Here is a 15,473-nt window from a genome sequence, read left to right on the forward strand (position 1 = left end):
AAACAACAAATCCCCTTATAGTTTCCCGCCTTGGGAAGGGTTCTGTGACAACGTGAATTTTGCGGCAGCTACCGCACAGGTAAGCGAGAGAGTGGAGAGTGGAATTGCTTGTGGATCAAGGCATTCATTCATTCATTTTATTTTCTGAGCACTTATTGTGTGCAGAGCACTAATACTAAGGTCTTGGGAGAGTAGAATATAGCAATTAACAGATACATTCCCTGCCCACAGCGAGCCTATGGTCTAGCAGAAAAGAGGCTGATGGTGCTCACCGTCCTCAGCATTTAATCATGGGCTGAGACTCTCTCTCCTCTTTCTGCCATTCAAAAGAGGAAGAAAATTAATTTGAAAGTGTTACATGGATTTAAGTGAGACCCTTGCTAATACTGCAATATATTTGTCATTTGTCTCTCCGGTAAGCCTGTTTAGTAGTCAAAACTGTAGAACACTGAATATACACTTACTGTATAAAAATGATATGCTTGGTTAGAAATAGTTTAGAAGAAATAAGTACATCAATCATGGAAGAGCAGCCTGTCAGCTCTTTATATGTAAGAAAAACATGGAACAAAAAGGTGATAAATGTTGGGTACCATTTACAAAAGTTGCATGACAAAGTTGATTTACAATAAGTTCTTTCCTTGTAAAAAAAAAGAGAGAGAAAAAAATTGCCTTCTACCAAAGTGCACACAGAAAGCCAGACAAAATATTCTGCACCTTGCTCTGACATTGTAATTTCGGGTGATTTCTACTGTCTTGGGAAACTCCCTTCTCCAAAAAGGTGTTCAGACACTGAAGGGTGAATGTTCAGCCCAGAATAAAGGCTGGGAAAACTTGGCAGGGTACCGCTGCTGGCAAAGACAGGAGAGAGGAGATGTGATTGATATCACTGTGAAGCTGAAGGGGATAGTTAGGGTAGATTAAGATAAGCAATTTGAACTAATGATAAACTGTAGGAATTTGGGAGCAGGGCTATAAATAAGGAAGCTACAGGTGAGAAGGGAATTCAGTCATAACTTTGTATGCTGAAGGTGGTGTGTTTGTGAGACCAGCTCTAAGAATAGAAGGATGGTCACTTCAGCCGGGGTTGAAAAGGAAGGTCTGTGAGGCATTGTTCCTAGAGAAACAGCTGAAAACTGGATTTATAAACACTTCTACCTTCATCTTCAGAGTAGGTTTACCCCAAATGAAGTTGCTGTAACCGTTATAGTATTTATAAAGTGCATAATAGGAGCCAACCACTCTGCTGAACGCTGGGGTTGATGTAAGATAATTAGCTTGCCCCTTGGGTGTCAAGATCCTGGAGATTTGGCTCAGATGAGGTTAAGGTTTGTACAGGCGAATGAGAAGCTCCTTAAATGGGGAATGACATTCTCCAACTAGGAGAAGCAGTGTGTCTTAATGGAGAGAGCTCAGACTTAAGAGTCAGAAGGACTTGGATTCGAATCATCACTCTGCCACATGTCAGCTGTGGGCCTTAGAGAAGTGACTTAAGCGGTGACTAATGGTGATTAAGAGTGTGAGCCCCATGTGGGACAGGGACTGTGTCCAACCAGATTATCTTGCATCTACCCCAGTACATACCAAGCACTTAACAAATATAATCATCATCATTCTCTACCCTAACCTCAAGGGATCTAGATCACATAAAAGACACCTGTAATAATAAAGCCTCCCAGGATACCAAGGTCCAGGAATCATTCAAGGAAAAGCCAGCCACACTTCTAGGATCATTTTTCAGAAGCATCAGATGTTCCTTAAAGGTCTCCCTGGATTATTTTAGAGCCTAAGAATGGATGCATTCAGCTACCTTTTTATTATTTATCTTTATTTTCTATATCTTTGTGGCTATTTGCTAAGCTCCATAATCACATACTTGAATTCTCTGATGTGACTTGGAGAGGAAAGTTGCCTTTTGGGCCTTTTCAGGAAGTTCCTGCATGGTGTGTGAGAGAGAGAGTGTATGTGTATGCATGTGTTGGGTGGGGGCGAGATAGTGTTTAGCTGTCCTTTGGCATCAGCTCAGAGGTCCATTCAGAGAATGGTCCATTCAGGTCCATCAGAGAAGCAGTATGCTCAGGGGAAAGAGCCCGGGCTTGGGAGTCAGAAGTCATGGGTTCAAATCCTGGCTCTGCCACTTGTCAGCTATGTGACTGTGGGCAAGTCACTTAACTTCTCTGTGCCTCAGTTACCTCAACTGTAAAATGGGGATTAACTGTGAAATGGGGATTAACTGGGAGCCTCACGTGGGACAACCTGATTACCCTGTATCTACCCCAGCACTTAGAACAGTGGTCTGCACATAGTAAGCACTTAACAAATGCCAACATTATTTATTATTTATTCAGTGTTCTATCCAACCAGTAGCCTGTTCTGACAGAAGCAATAAGGATGCTTGGAAGAATAGAGTACACGTGGTTTTCTTGAGGTGAAAGGCAGGGTGACCCATGGGAAGAGCACAGGCTGGGACCAAAGAGATCTGGGTCCTAATGCTGGTTCTGCTTCTTGTCTGCTGTGTGACTTTAGACAAGACTTCTTTGTACCCCAGTTACCTCACCTGTTAAAATGGAATATAATACCTGTTCTCCTCCTCTGAAATGGGAAGACAGGAACTGGGTCTGATCTGATCACCTTTGTCTCTACCCCAGTGTTTGGTACAGTGATTGACACATACTGAATATCTTCTATCCCCAAAATGTGGAAGGTAGCATCAAAAATCTTTGAATATTCCTTCTAATATCCCATTATAGAATTTTATTTGAGAATTGGTGTAATTCATTCCTGAATATGTTCCTATTTTCTGTCTCTCCAACCTTTGTTTGGAGGCTCCTATCCCTGAGGATAAGAGTGGTTGGAGACCCTGATTCATATTAGTCACTTAAAAAAAATACCATTAACCTCTCACTCAAAAAATATCTGCTGATCCATTCACCCCAGTGCATTTGAGACACAAAGGGAGAGGGACTACTGAGAAAGAAAAGGGAAATGAAAATACCAAGTAGACTCTCCATCTCTCTTCCCTACTGCCTCCCATCTTTTCCTTTCTCTTCCTCTTTTCCTCCATCTCTGCCTCTTTTCCACATATTCTATCTTCCCCTGACTCTCCCTCCTCATTTTCCAATAAGTTTTCTTTCAATCGCTTCCCTTCTCTCTTTTCTTCCTTCCTCAGATTCCCCAAATGCCCCTCCCAGGACAATTTGTCACCTCCTCCTCCTGTCCTTCAAACCCACTTCACGGCTGTCTCATGCCCTATTTCCCATTCTGTGGACTCTCTCTCTTTCAAGTATCACTTTAAGGTCATCTGCCATTCCCTTTTTATGTGTCTCAAGGTAACTAATTCCCATTTCAAATATGAGGAAACTGAGGCAGAGAGCGGTTTAGTGACCTGCCCAAGGTCACATCAACCAACAATCAGCAGTTTTTATTGAGTGTCAACTGTGTGCAGAGCAACAGAATAGTAAAGTGGATGGAAGAAACTCAATCCCTGCCTACCAGGAGTTTACAATCTAATGGATGTAACGTATGTAATAGAAGCAGCGTGGCATAGTGGAAAGAGCCCAGGATTGGAAGTCAGAGGTCGTGGGTTCTAATCCCGATTCTGCCACTTGTTTGCTGTATGACCTTGAGTGAGTCACTTAACTTCTCTGTGCCTCAGTTACCTCTTCTGTAAAAATGGGGATTAAAAAATGTGAGCCACATGTGGGACAATCTGACTACCCTGTATCTACCCCAGCACTTAGAACAGTGCTCATTACATAGTATGCACTTAACAAATACCATAATTATTATTATTATTATGTAATAATGGAGAGATGGAGGAAGAAGTGCTTAAAAAGGAGAGTATGTAAATTCACATGTACTCAAAGGCAATGGGAGATTGTAAATGCAAAATTGCTCAGGTGACGTGTGCTTTGGGGAGGAAGGTGTTCCTCACACAAACTCATACGACTCAGTGAAAAGAGAAAGGAAAATACCTCCTAGATGCTTATGGGAGGCAGTATGACCTAGTGAAAAAAACATGGGGTGTCAGGAGAGCTGGTTCTAGTCTCAGTTCTGTCACTGACCTGCTGTGTGACCTTGGCTGAGACACTTAACCTGTCTGTGCCTTGCTTTCCCCATCTGTCAAGTGGAGATGACATACATACTTTGACTAGAAAATCCACTGTGGAACAGGGACTGTGTCTAACCTGGTAATCCTATGTCTCCTCCAGTGCTTAGTAAAGTGCCTGGTGTCTAGTAAATATTTAATAAATACTGTAAGCTCCTTGAGGGCAAAGATCATGTCCACTAAATCTATTATACTGTATTCTCCCAAGTGAGAAAGGGTGTGGCCTAGTGGATAGAACACAGGCCTGGGAATCAGAAGGACTTGTGTTCTAATCCTGGCTTGTCTGCTATGTGAACTCGGGAACTTAACAAACACTATTTTATTTCAATGTGCATAGTACAATGCCCAGAATGCAGTTGTCTTGTCTGGTCTTATGTTGTCGAGTTATCGTAGACCCATTGGGACTCCATGGACATCTCTCTCCCAGAATGCCTCACTTCCATCTGCAATCATTCTGGTAGTGGATCCAGAGAGTTTTCTTTGTAAAAATCTGGAAGTGGTTTATTGTCTTCTTCTGCACAGTAAACTTGAATCTCCGCCCTTGACTCTCTCCCCCGCTGCTGCTGCCCAGCATAGGTGAACTTTGACTCGTTAACTGATTGCCTTACACAGGCTAGCCACTGCCCAAGCTAGGAATGGAATGGACAGGCCTCTGCTTGACTCTCCCTCCCATAGCCAAGACTGGTAGAGAACTGGAAACTCTCCAGGTGCCATCCCGAGATGGCATTTAGCACTCAATAAATACGATTTATTGGCCTCGGGAATAGTGGGAACTGTGGAGCTACTGGGAAAGGGCCTGAAAGCGGCCTGCCTGCTCCCTCTCTTTCCTAATATAGGGTTCTGGCATGAGAGATATGCTTCCTTTCTCCCTGTCCTCTCCCCCCACCCCCACACTTCACTGTGACAGCTAATCCTAGGCCAAGATGGCATCCCTAGCCCTAAATCCAGGCTCCAGATTTTAAGTACCTTCAGGTAAATGACTCCCAAATCGTCTAATTGCAGCAACCATTTTTTTAGGGTGTATTTTGTGCCTACCAAGCACTGGGCATTTCAAGCAAAAGCTTTGGGTTTGCCAGCTGATGATAGACAAGAGGTAAAATGTAAACAGAAGACCATTCAAACCTTCCAGTGCCCTCCCTGTCTAAATGTTAGTCTTACATTTCCCTCTTATACAAAACTATTGAAACCACAACCTTCCTCTCCTGTGGAAATCTTCCTGTTAAATCTATCTTAGGTCTGATCGATGCTGGCTCCCACAGAACGCATGCGAGCTGTTAATGGGGCATGCTTGGATCCATCACCACAGAAGCCTTTTTCAGTGCTGCTTGAAAATTGATATCTGGCGAGTGCCTCCTTATTACTGTGCCCTAGCAGATGGCTCCTTCCCAAGACATGTCCTCTCAAGTACTACTTTGTGTGCATTTCAGGCAAATGTCTCCATCCACCCAATTCTTGTCAGTTTTTCCTCCACAACATTCCAGGATCTACCCTTTCTGCTTGTTTGATCCTGGCTTGACTACTGCATCAACTACCTCACTGGTCTCCACACCTTCAGTCTTTCCCCTCTCTGGTTCTTACTACACTCTGCTCCCTAGATCCATTTTCTAAAATGTCATTCCCAAACACAATTCCCCACTCTTCAAAAACCTTAAATTATTACCCCTTTCTCCAGGTGAAACTCCTGACCATTGGCTATAAGGCACCTAATCAGCGCTCTCTCTCTCCCCTACTTATCCCCTCTATTTTCCTGCTAGACCTCAGCTCATACTTTTCATTCCTTTCAAGCTTACTCACTATGCCTCATTCACCTCTCCTGGCACAAACATTTAACCTCATGTTTCCTACTCTTTCCCTGCTTGAAATTCCCTTCCAATTCAAATTCTACAAACCACAGCTCTCCTAATTTTCACAACCCCTCTGAAATCACATTTCCCCAAATTATTTCTTAATTTCCCTAATTTATATCCCCCCAAAATGCCCCTTCAACACTCCTTTGCCATCTCAGTACTTGAGTGCTCACAATCTCTCACTGTACTCTGTATCTATTTTATTTACCTCATTACTTAAGCACCACTGCAGGTACTCAAGGGTATTTATTGAGCACTTTTTGAACCCTGTACAGAGTACTTGGAAAAGTACAATGTGACAGAGTTGGCATATGTGTTCCTTTTTCTTCTCTGTTCTATCTGTAGTTTATTTTAGTGCCTGCCTCCCTGTCTAGGTTTTAAGCTCCTTTAGAGAATGAGTCATCTGGATCATCTGTGTGTGCTATCTGCACACAGTAGGTCCTCAATAATTGCTCCTGATTGAAGATTTGCCAGGAGTACAGTAAGTCTTGAGGCCCTTCGTCTTCTTTAATTTGTTTGGAATCCAACAGTCTTGTGTGGGGTCAATAAGGAGCCTCAATCTATGTGCATTTCTTTTCAGTCAGTCCTAAATTTTATTCCCAAAGTGAATTCTGTATTATCAGTCCCCTTGGCAAGAGCTGATCAGTGAGGGCTCAAAGAACCCAAATAGTAGGAGTGGTAAGGAAAACCAGAGTGCTGATGCAGAGCAGCTTCCTTGGTCCTGTGTCCTGGACTGACTACCGTGGGTCTGGTCGACTGACAGGCTGGCACTCCACCTCAATGGCCCTGCCTTACCTGGGGAATACCCAGCAAAACAAGAGATTGCCTTCCTCTAACAGAAACATATCACCGAATGGTATCCTCTCAGTCATCTCATCTCCTCCCACCACAAAGGGACAATCCCATACCTGCCACAGAGGGGGCTGGTTTGACTGGAGAAGACTTCTCTGCTCCTGGAAGAGAGTTACATTTTAATCCTTCCATAAAGGGGCTAGGCATCCTGAGTTGGCCCATCCAGCCAAAGCAATTTTGGATGCCATTCTGCCACCCAAATGAAGGCCTTTGGGATTCCTTACGGCTTCCCTTTTGATCAGGTCGAGGGTGGTGGTTGTGGAGGAACTGGCTTTGGCTTTCTCTCTCTTTCTCTGTCTCTCTGTCTCTCTCTTTTCTTTTTTCCTGTCCTGAATTCCTTTCCTACCCTTTTTTGCCCCTCCTTCTTGAGGCCCTGTTTCTTGTCCCTCCCTCTGTGCTCCTAAGGGAATGTTCACCATATTCTAATGAAGCAGTTTATCCCTTTCACTACCTTAGTTCTCTGGGTTAAACTCATTTCTTTAGGTTTGACTTGTTTAGGTGAAGTGGAAGGAGCTAGAAGTTCACCGTTTGCTCTGTCTTGAGAAGCTCTGTAGGCCAGCAGTCTCAAAAAGTATGACAGTCTGATTTACATGTGTCAATATGCAGACTCCCGTCGGCCAAGAGTAATCTGAGCTCTTAAAACATATGTGATCTGAAATCTTAAACTCCCCTCTTCAAAACTACTGAAGGCTCACCTCCTCCAGGAGGCCTTCCCAGACTAAGCTTCCTTTTCATCAGCTTCTCCTCCCCTCAACCTCAGTCCAACTCACTCCCTTTGCTCTACCCCACCCTCTCTGACCCACAGCACTTGTGTATATATGTACATATCTATAATTCTGTTTGTTTATATTAATGCCTGTTTTATTTGTTCTGATGTGTATTCAGTCATATTTACTGAGTGCTTACTGTGTGAGACCATTGTACTAAACGTTTGGAAAGTACAATTTGGCAGTAGATAGAGACAATCCCTACCCGACAATGGGTTCACAGTCTAGAAGGGGAAAACAGACAACAAAACAAAACCAATAAGGCAGGCATCACTGCCATCAAAATAGATAAATAGAACCATAGATAAATGTACATCATTAATAAAATAAATAGAGCAATAAATATGTACAAATATATATAAGAGCAGAGGGAGGGAGTAGGAGCAATGGGGAGGGGAGGAGGAACAGAGGGATAGGGAGGGCTCAGTCTGGAAAGGCTTCCTGGAGGAGGTGAGCTCTCAGTAGGACTTTGAAGAGGGGAAGAAAGTTAGTTTGGCAGATGTGAAGAGGGAGGGCATTCAAGGTCAGAGTTAGGACGTGTTGACCCCTGGGTCAACAGCAGGACAGGCGGGAATGAGGTAGAGTGAGGAGGTCAGTGGCAGAGGAGCAGAGTGTGTGGGCTGATCTGTAAGAGGAGAGAAGGGAGGTGAGATAGGAGGGGGCAAGGTGATCTAATTCTATTTATTTTTATTGATGCTATTGATGCCTGTTTAGTTGTTTTGATGTCTGCCTCCCCCCTTCTAGACTGTGAGCCCACTGTGGGCAGGGATTTTTCTCTCTTTGTTGCTGAATTGTACTTTCCAAATGCTTAATACACTCTTCTACACACAGTAAGCGTTCAGTAAATATGATTGAACATTCAGTAAGTATGATTGAATAAATTTGGCTGCTGTGTGACCTTGGGCAAGTCACCTAACTTCTCTGTGCCTTGGTTATCGCAACTGTAAAATGAGGATTAAGACTGTGAGCTCCATGTGCATTGTGTCCAACCTGATAACCCTGTATCTACCCCAGGACTTAGTACAGTGCTTGGCACTTCGTAAGCCCTAGACAAATAACATTTAAAGTAAAAGAAAATGCTGACCTTCTTCAACCCAAGGTTGGCTTTGGACCAGCAGTGACCTTTGCTGCCATCAGTCCCTTCCCAGGGTGGCTCTTTGAGTCACCCAGTGGAGAGTTCCCAGGGTTCACAGAATAGCAGTTGCCATTTGGACAGTCGAATCGGTAGCGGTACGGGCCCATGTATAATAATGATAATTGTGTCGTTTGTTAAGCACTTTTAAGGTGCCAAACACTGTACTAAATCCTGGAGTAGATCCAAACTAATCAGGCCAGATCCAGTCCCTGTCCCACATAGGCTTACAGTTGAAATAGGAGGGCGAACAGGTATTGAGTCCCCAATTTAGAGACGAGGAAATTGAAGCATAGTGAAATTAAATGACTTGTTCAAGATCATGTAAAAGGAAAGTGGTGGAACCAGGATTGAAATTCAGGTCCTTTGAGTCCCAGGTCCATGCTGCCTCCACTAGGCCAAGCTGCTTCTAATGACTCCACATCTCAGACATGTATATCAACAACAGGGAGCTAAATGCTGTTACTTAGCACACTGACCATGGATTCAACAGTAGACAAGGATTTAGAAGCCAAATCGAGAAGGCTGACACAGCCTTTGGAAAACCATCGTCATGGCGTTAGGGCCCAGATCAAACTAAAGGACTGCCAAATTGTTCTGTCCTTACTTCTCTTCACCTGAATCATATTTGACTCCTTGAGCAATTCCAACAGTGTCACTGAATGGCCATATTCAATATCAAATAGAAAGATAATATCATGAACAGTGAAAGTCAGCAAAGTATTCAGCCACTTAGTAACACTGCTATGCTTACTTCAGCGTATGTATCCTGGATGGGATATGGGAGAAGGCTGCATAGCAGCAGGACACCCAGACAACTACTGCACAGAGAGCTCAAATGGGAAAATCAAGAGCATAAGATATTTTAAGGATACAGTAGAACAAAACCTTGGACAATGCTGAATTTCAGCTTGAAACTGGGAGTCATTTGCGACAGATAGACCGTTCATTCATTCATTCAATCGTATTTATTGAGTGCTTACTCTGTGTACAGGACTGTACTAAACACTTGAGAGAGTACAATACAACAATAAACACACATATTCAGCATGGCGTAGTGCAATAAAGAAAGGAATGGTTCTTCCCAAGCAAAAACTTCCTAAGAAATGAGAGACAAGGATTAGAAGGGAAAATGGCACCAGACAATAAAAACATCAAACATGACTACACAGTGGTATTTTCTTCATTTACATTGCAGTGCTGGATGCTTTCACTGAGTTCCACTATCAGGCTGTATGTACCTAACCAACGATGCAGAGATCAATGAAGAAATACAAAGTGCAGCCGATAGGTTAAGTCATCCTTAGACGGTGTACAGACAGAACTTAGCATCAGACTTCTCATCAAACTGAAGGTCTGCAAATCCATATTAGTGATGAATCCCTCTTTTGCTTTGACTTGAATCTAACAGTAATGGTTTACATGGAGGGGCCACTAAGTTTACTGAACTGTAATAGGCACTTGAGAAAGTACAAAGAAAGCACAAAATGCATTCCTTGTCCACAAGGAGCTTATTTCTAACAAGGGAAAAAGATATAAAAATATTTACCAATAGTGGAATCCAAATAAACAATGGAATGCACACTCAGACATATATTCATCAGTGCTGCAAGTGGGTATAAACAAGTTCGTAAGTGCTAGGGGAGGATAATAGCCCACCAAAGACAAAACCAGCCTTGTGAGCAATTTCATCATTGTCTTCTTTTAATGGTATTTGTTAAGTGCTTACTATGTGCCAAGGACTGTCCTAAGTACTGGGGTAGGTACAAGATAATCAGGTTGGTTACAGTTCCTGTCCCTCACTGGGCTCACAGTCTAAGTAGGGAGGGAGAACAGGTATTTAATCCCCATTTAAGACCAGGAGACTGAGGCACTGAGAAGTTAAGTGACTTGCCTAAAGTCACACAGCAGGGAGATGGTAAAGCTGGGTTTAGAACCCAGGTCCTCTGACTCCTAGGCCTGTGCTCTTTCCACTAGGCCATGATACGCTCATATCATACTTAATCACAAATGGCAAAAGACGATTACCGATCCTGAGTACTGAGATCCAGGAATGCAGTCAGCTCCCCTATGTACACAGTAAGCACTCAGTAGATATCACTAACTGATAACAACTCAGCTTTGCTGGATGGGCAGGAGGGAAATGAATGACAGCAGGCTGCCTAAGCAGTTCCTAGGCAGTGGTCTGTAATGAAGGTACAGCACAGTACAGATATAAGCAATGAAGGTAACACAATTTTTTTAAAGATAGTCAATCAGAGAGAATAGCTCATGGTGCAGAAGTAGCCCGGAAAGAGGTTTCGCTCCATAAGCAGAAGGTTAAGGCACCAAAGAATAGATTCAAAAATAGGAACGGACATTGAAACCTTAACACAGAAAGTAACTAATCTTTACATAGAAAGGAATGGAAAGGAAGCAGCATTTACGTATTTTCAGCCGCCCCTTCCAAAGGGATAGAATCTCACAATCAGTTCATCTTCAAATCTCGAGGACAGCTTTCGAATTAAAGCAAAGCTGCTAATTTGTAGGTATCAAATAAAAGTCAAAATATCTCTATCCGCAGTCCTCTAACCTATCTTCCCAGTCTCCTAATGCATCTTGGATGCATAAAATAAACTAAAGTAAGGTAGCACGTTTAAGTAAACTACCCAATTTGAAGGCTAGTTCTCATTTCCAGGAAGAATTTGTCTTTTCTCAATACAAAAAGCTCTGAAAGGAGAATGTTCTTATATTCATTGTCAACACAGCCATTTCTAAATTATCGTGTCAGATTTTGGTCTTCTCCCTTCAAAAAGGATACTTTTAAAGATAGAAAGTTTCAGAAAAGAGCAACCATGATGGATGGTAAAAGAATCGTAGCGGCTTCTATTTGAGGAGAGACCAAAGAGATGTAGCCTAGTTGGCTCTGTGAAAAGCAAAGAGAGATGAAACATGATAGAGGTATTCAAAATAATGAAAGCATCTGTAAGGACAGATCACTGCTCTTCTACATCCAATTTTAATGTACTAGAACTAGAGGACACTCATTAAAATTGATTGGTAGAAAATTTAGGTCTGATAAAAGGAGATGCTTCTTTATACAAAGTGCAATTAATATGCTGAATTAAATTCCACGAGTACCTCCCTCCCCCACAAACACAAATGAGTCAGTTTTACAGAGGTCTCAAAAGCATTTTGACTGTATGTGAGTGTAAATAGAGGAGACGCCAGATAAAATTTTGAAACAGCAGGTTAAACCTAAGCAATATATAAGGAGAAAGACTTAAATTAATCAATAAATGGCATTTAGTAAGTCCTTACTATATCCAAAGCACTGCACTGAGTGATTGGGAAAGTACAATACAATAGAGCTGGTAGGCTCATTCCCTGCCTGGATTGAGTTTACTATCTAAAAGGGGAGACAGACATTAATATAAATAAATATATTAAGGATATGTACCTAGGTGCAGAGGGGCTGTGTCGAGTGAATATCAAGTGCTTAAAAGCTACAGAACCAAATACACAAACAAAGGTTTAACAAAGGAAATCATTTAGCAGAGAGACGGTCCCTTGATTTTACCAAATTAATTTGAACAATTTGACAAAAGGAAAGACTGGAGTTTATGAGAATAAGTTTACTTTGGGTTTATCCCTATCATCTCCTCACCTGAGATCCGCATCAGACATAAACTTATTATTGGCTTTGAGGCATTCAATCAGCTCTCCCCTTCCTACCTAACCTCCCTCCTCTCCCACTACAAACCAGCCTGCACAGTTTGTTCCTCTCTAACCCCAACATACCTACCATACCTTGATCTTAGGCCTCTTGCCATCAACCTCTTGCTCAAGGCCTCCCTCCCTCTACATATCCGACAGCCATCAACCTCTCGCTCAAGGCCTCCCTCCCTCTACATATCCGACAGACCACCACTCTCCACATTTTTAAGACCCTATTAAAATCATCTTTCTTCCAAGAACCCTTCCCTGTCTAACCTTTTGCCTCCTCAACCTCTTCTCTCTTCCTTCTGCATTGCCTAGCACTTGGGTCTATACCCCTCAATTACTTTTCTCTCACCCCTCACCGACAGACCTTATGCACTTCTCTTTATATTCCACTGCCTCTCCTGTCTGTAATTTATTTTATGGTCTGTCTCCCACATTAGATTATGAAGTCTTTGAGGGTAGGGATCGTGACTGTCAACTCTATTATGTCGTACTTATCCAAGTGCTTATTACAGTGCTCTGCACACAGTAAGTGCTCAGTAAAAATCATTGATTGATTGCTTGAGATGATGAAAGAAAAAGAATGTGGATCTTTTTTATGGTATTTTTAAACCTTTATTATATGCCAGGCACTGTACTAAGTGCAGGGGTAGATACAAGTTAATCAGTTTGGACACAGTCCTTGTTCCACACAGGGCTCTCAGTTTTAATCACCATTCTACAGATGAGATATCTGAGGCACAGAGAAGTTAATTGACTTGCCTAAGGTCACACAGCAGACAAGTGGCAAAGCCAGGATTAGAATGCAGGACCTTCTGACTCCCAGGTGTGTGCTTACTCTACAAGGCCACACTGCCTCTCCCAGTTCATCTAATTCATTTATTATTGTGAGCTCCAAAGGGATTTTACTGTCCCTCATCCCAAGTCAGAGAAAAGTTTCTTCCAGGTCTGAACTTCATCAAACATTTGAATTAGGGATTTGTTCAGGAGCAAGGTAGTTGAGGTCTAAGATTCTTGAACAAGATAGCCAATACTGAAGGTTCTGGGCTCACGAAAGAGGGTTGACATATGGAGATCTGCTTCAGTTGACTCTACTGATCTTTGCCTTTCCAGTATTTTCAAACTCTCCTGGACCTGCCTTCCAATTCAAATGAGGTAACTTTGTTCTTATTTGGCACTAATTAGCTCTGACATACTTTTGGCAACCCACAAAAATTTCAACCATTTCTTGGTCCATTTCAACACAGGAGAAATTGAAATGGGACTAGGAAGGAGGAGGATGGAGGCTGAAGACTTTGGATTGCCCTCACTAAAAATAGACCAAGGAGGTTTCCATTTCTCAGTAATGTTAGAATTTCCTGTGGCTGTGCTAATAATGTCACTGATCAGTGGAAATCAGGAAATTGTCATTTGCTGAAGAATGTTCTTGAAGCAAACACCATTCTGGGCACAATTAAAATGGGCATGAGCTAAAGCTAAGTATCTAATTGAACCCATTATGAGCTGACCTGAACATAGGATACTAAAAGATGGGGGTGCCGAATTTGAAATGAAACTGAACCCAGGTGCCTTATGGTACTTTTGCAAGAAAGTCCTGCCTGCTCATAAACGGTAACTTTGTACTCTTCTTCCTTCCTAATCTACAGCTTGTGTGTTGGGCCAATGACTTCAAATAAATGATAGTTAAAACATTTTTATTTTAGAACTGTTACCTGAATTCTCATAGCCATTGCTTATTTTCCTATAAACATGCCATGAGTCTCTGGGCATGTGGGCAAGTGCTTATCTTCAAGCCTGTGAGCCCTTCTGGACTGGGAGCCCATATTGGGCAGGGACTGTCTATACTTGTTGCTGAATTGTACTTTCCAAGAGCTTAGTAAAGTGCTCTGCACACAGTAAGCACTCAATAATTAGGATTACATGAATGAATGATAGAAACACCATATCCCCTTGCTCAATAACCCTACAGTAAATGACTTATGTTTGAGATCATTGTAGATAAAAGTCCATGTTAGTCTCAATTTTTTCATGAAGACTCCTTTCTTGGATCTGTGGATATTTCCCAGAAGATTTCAGACTTCAAGCAGAGTCTTCACATCAGCTCAGTCATTAATGATACTGTGTTGCCCATTGACTGTAGAAGAGAACTCCAGCTGGTCAGTAACTTCTGCTTCAGTAAGGTCAGCAGTCAGGTTTCTCTACATGTAAAATTTTTACCAAGTGTAATCAGGGGGAAAACAGGAGCTATAGCATATGGCTGGCAATGAATGGCATGTTTTCCCCCCAAAAAAGCTGGAAAAATGCTTTGCAACAGTGACTCCCTTTAGGTGTTTCGTGCAAAACCTCTCCTACTTATTTCCCCACCTAAAGTCTTCAAGGCTTCCCTCTAGACTGTGAGCTCAGTGTGGGTAGGGAATGTGTCTACTGTTATATTGTACTCTCCCAAGTGCTTAGTGCAGAACTCTGCACACAGTAAGTGCTCAATAAATACAATTAAATGAATGATGTTTCCATTTCTGTGATACCTTCCCTCCAATACTATCTTTCCAACCCCTCTGACCATCTGAAATACCATTTTACATTCAATCTAAAAGGATAGAATTCAATCCATCGACAGTAGAGAAATGGATTTTATGAGAACCTGTCCCAAGTAAATATGAAGCCAGGTTGAGTAAGCTTCATGCATTTGGCCTACTGAGGTGACTTCCTTTCTGAAGGTCTCAGATGGGGTTTTGCATTATTGGGCCAAAAAAAAAATCTTCTGAATCTGCCTTCCAAAAACATTTTTGCTCCAGACAGACACATCTCAAATCTATAACCATTTAATTTAACTTTAGTCCTGAGCTCCTAAGAATATCCAGTGTCTGAGAACTTCTAAAAAAATGAAAAGTTAATTGAGTTTAGTCCAGTGGATTCTAGTTATTCTACTTCTTGATTGCATGATGACTCTAGGCTGCAAGCTCATTGTGAGTAGGAAATATGTCTGTTTATTGTTATATTGTACTCTCCCAAGTACTTAGAACAGTGTTTTACACACAGTAAGTGCTCAGTAAATATGATTGAAT

Source organism: Ornithorhynchus anatinus, chromosome 11 (assembly GCF_004115215.2).
Source record: "Ornithorhynchus anatinus isolate Pmale09 chromosome 11, mOrnAna1.pri.v4, whole genome shotgun sequence".
NCBI classification, from domain to species: Eukaryota; Metazoa; Chordata; class Mammalia; order Monotremata; family Ornithorhynchidae; genus Ornithorhynchus; species Ornithorhynchus anatinus.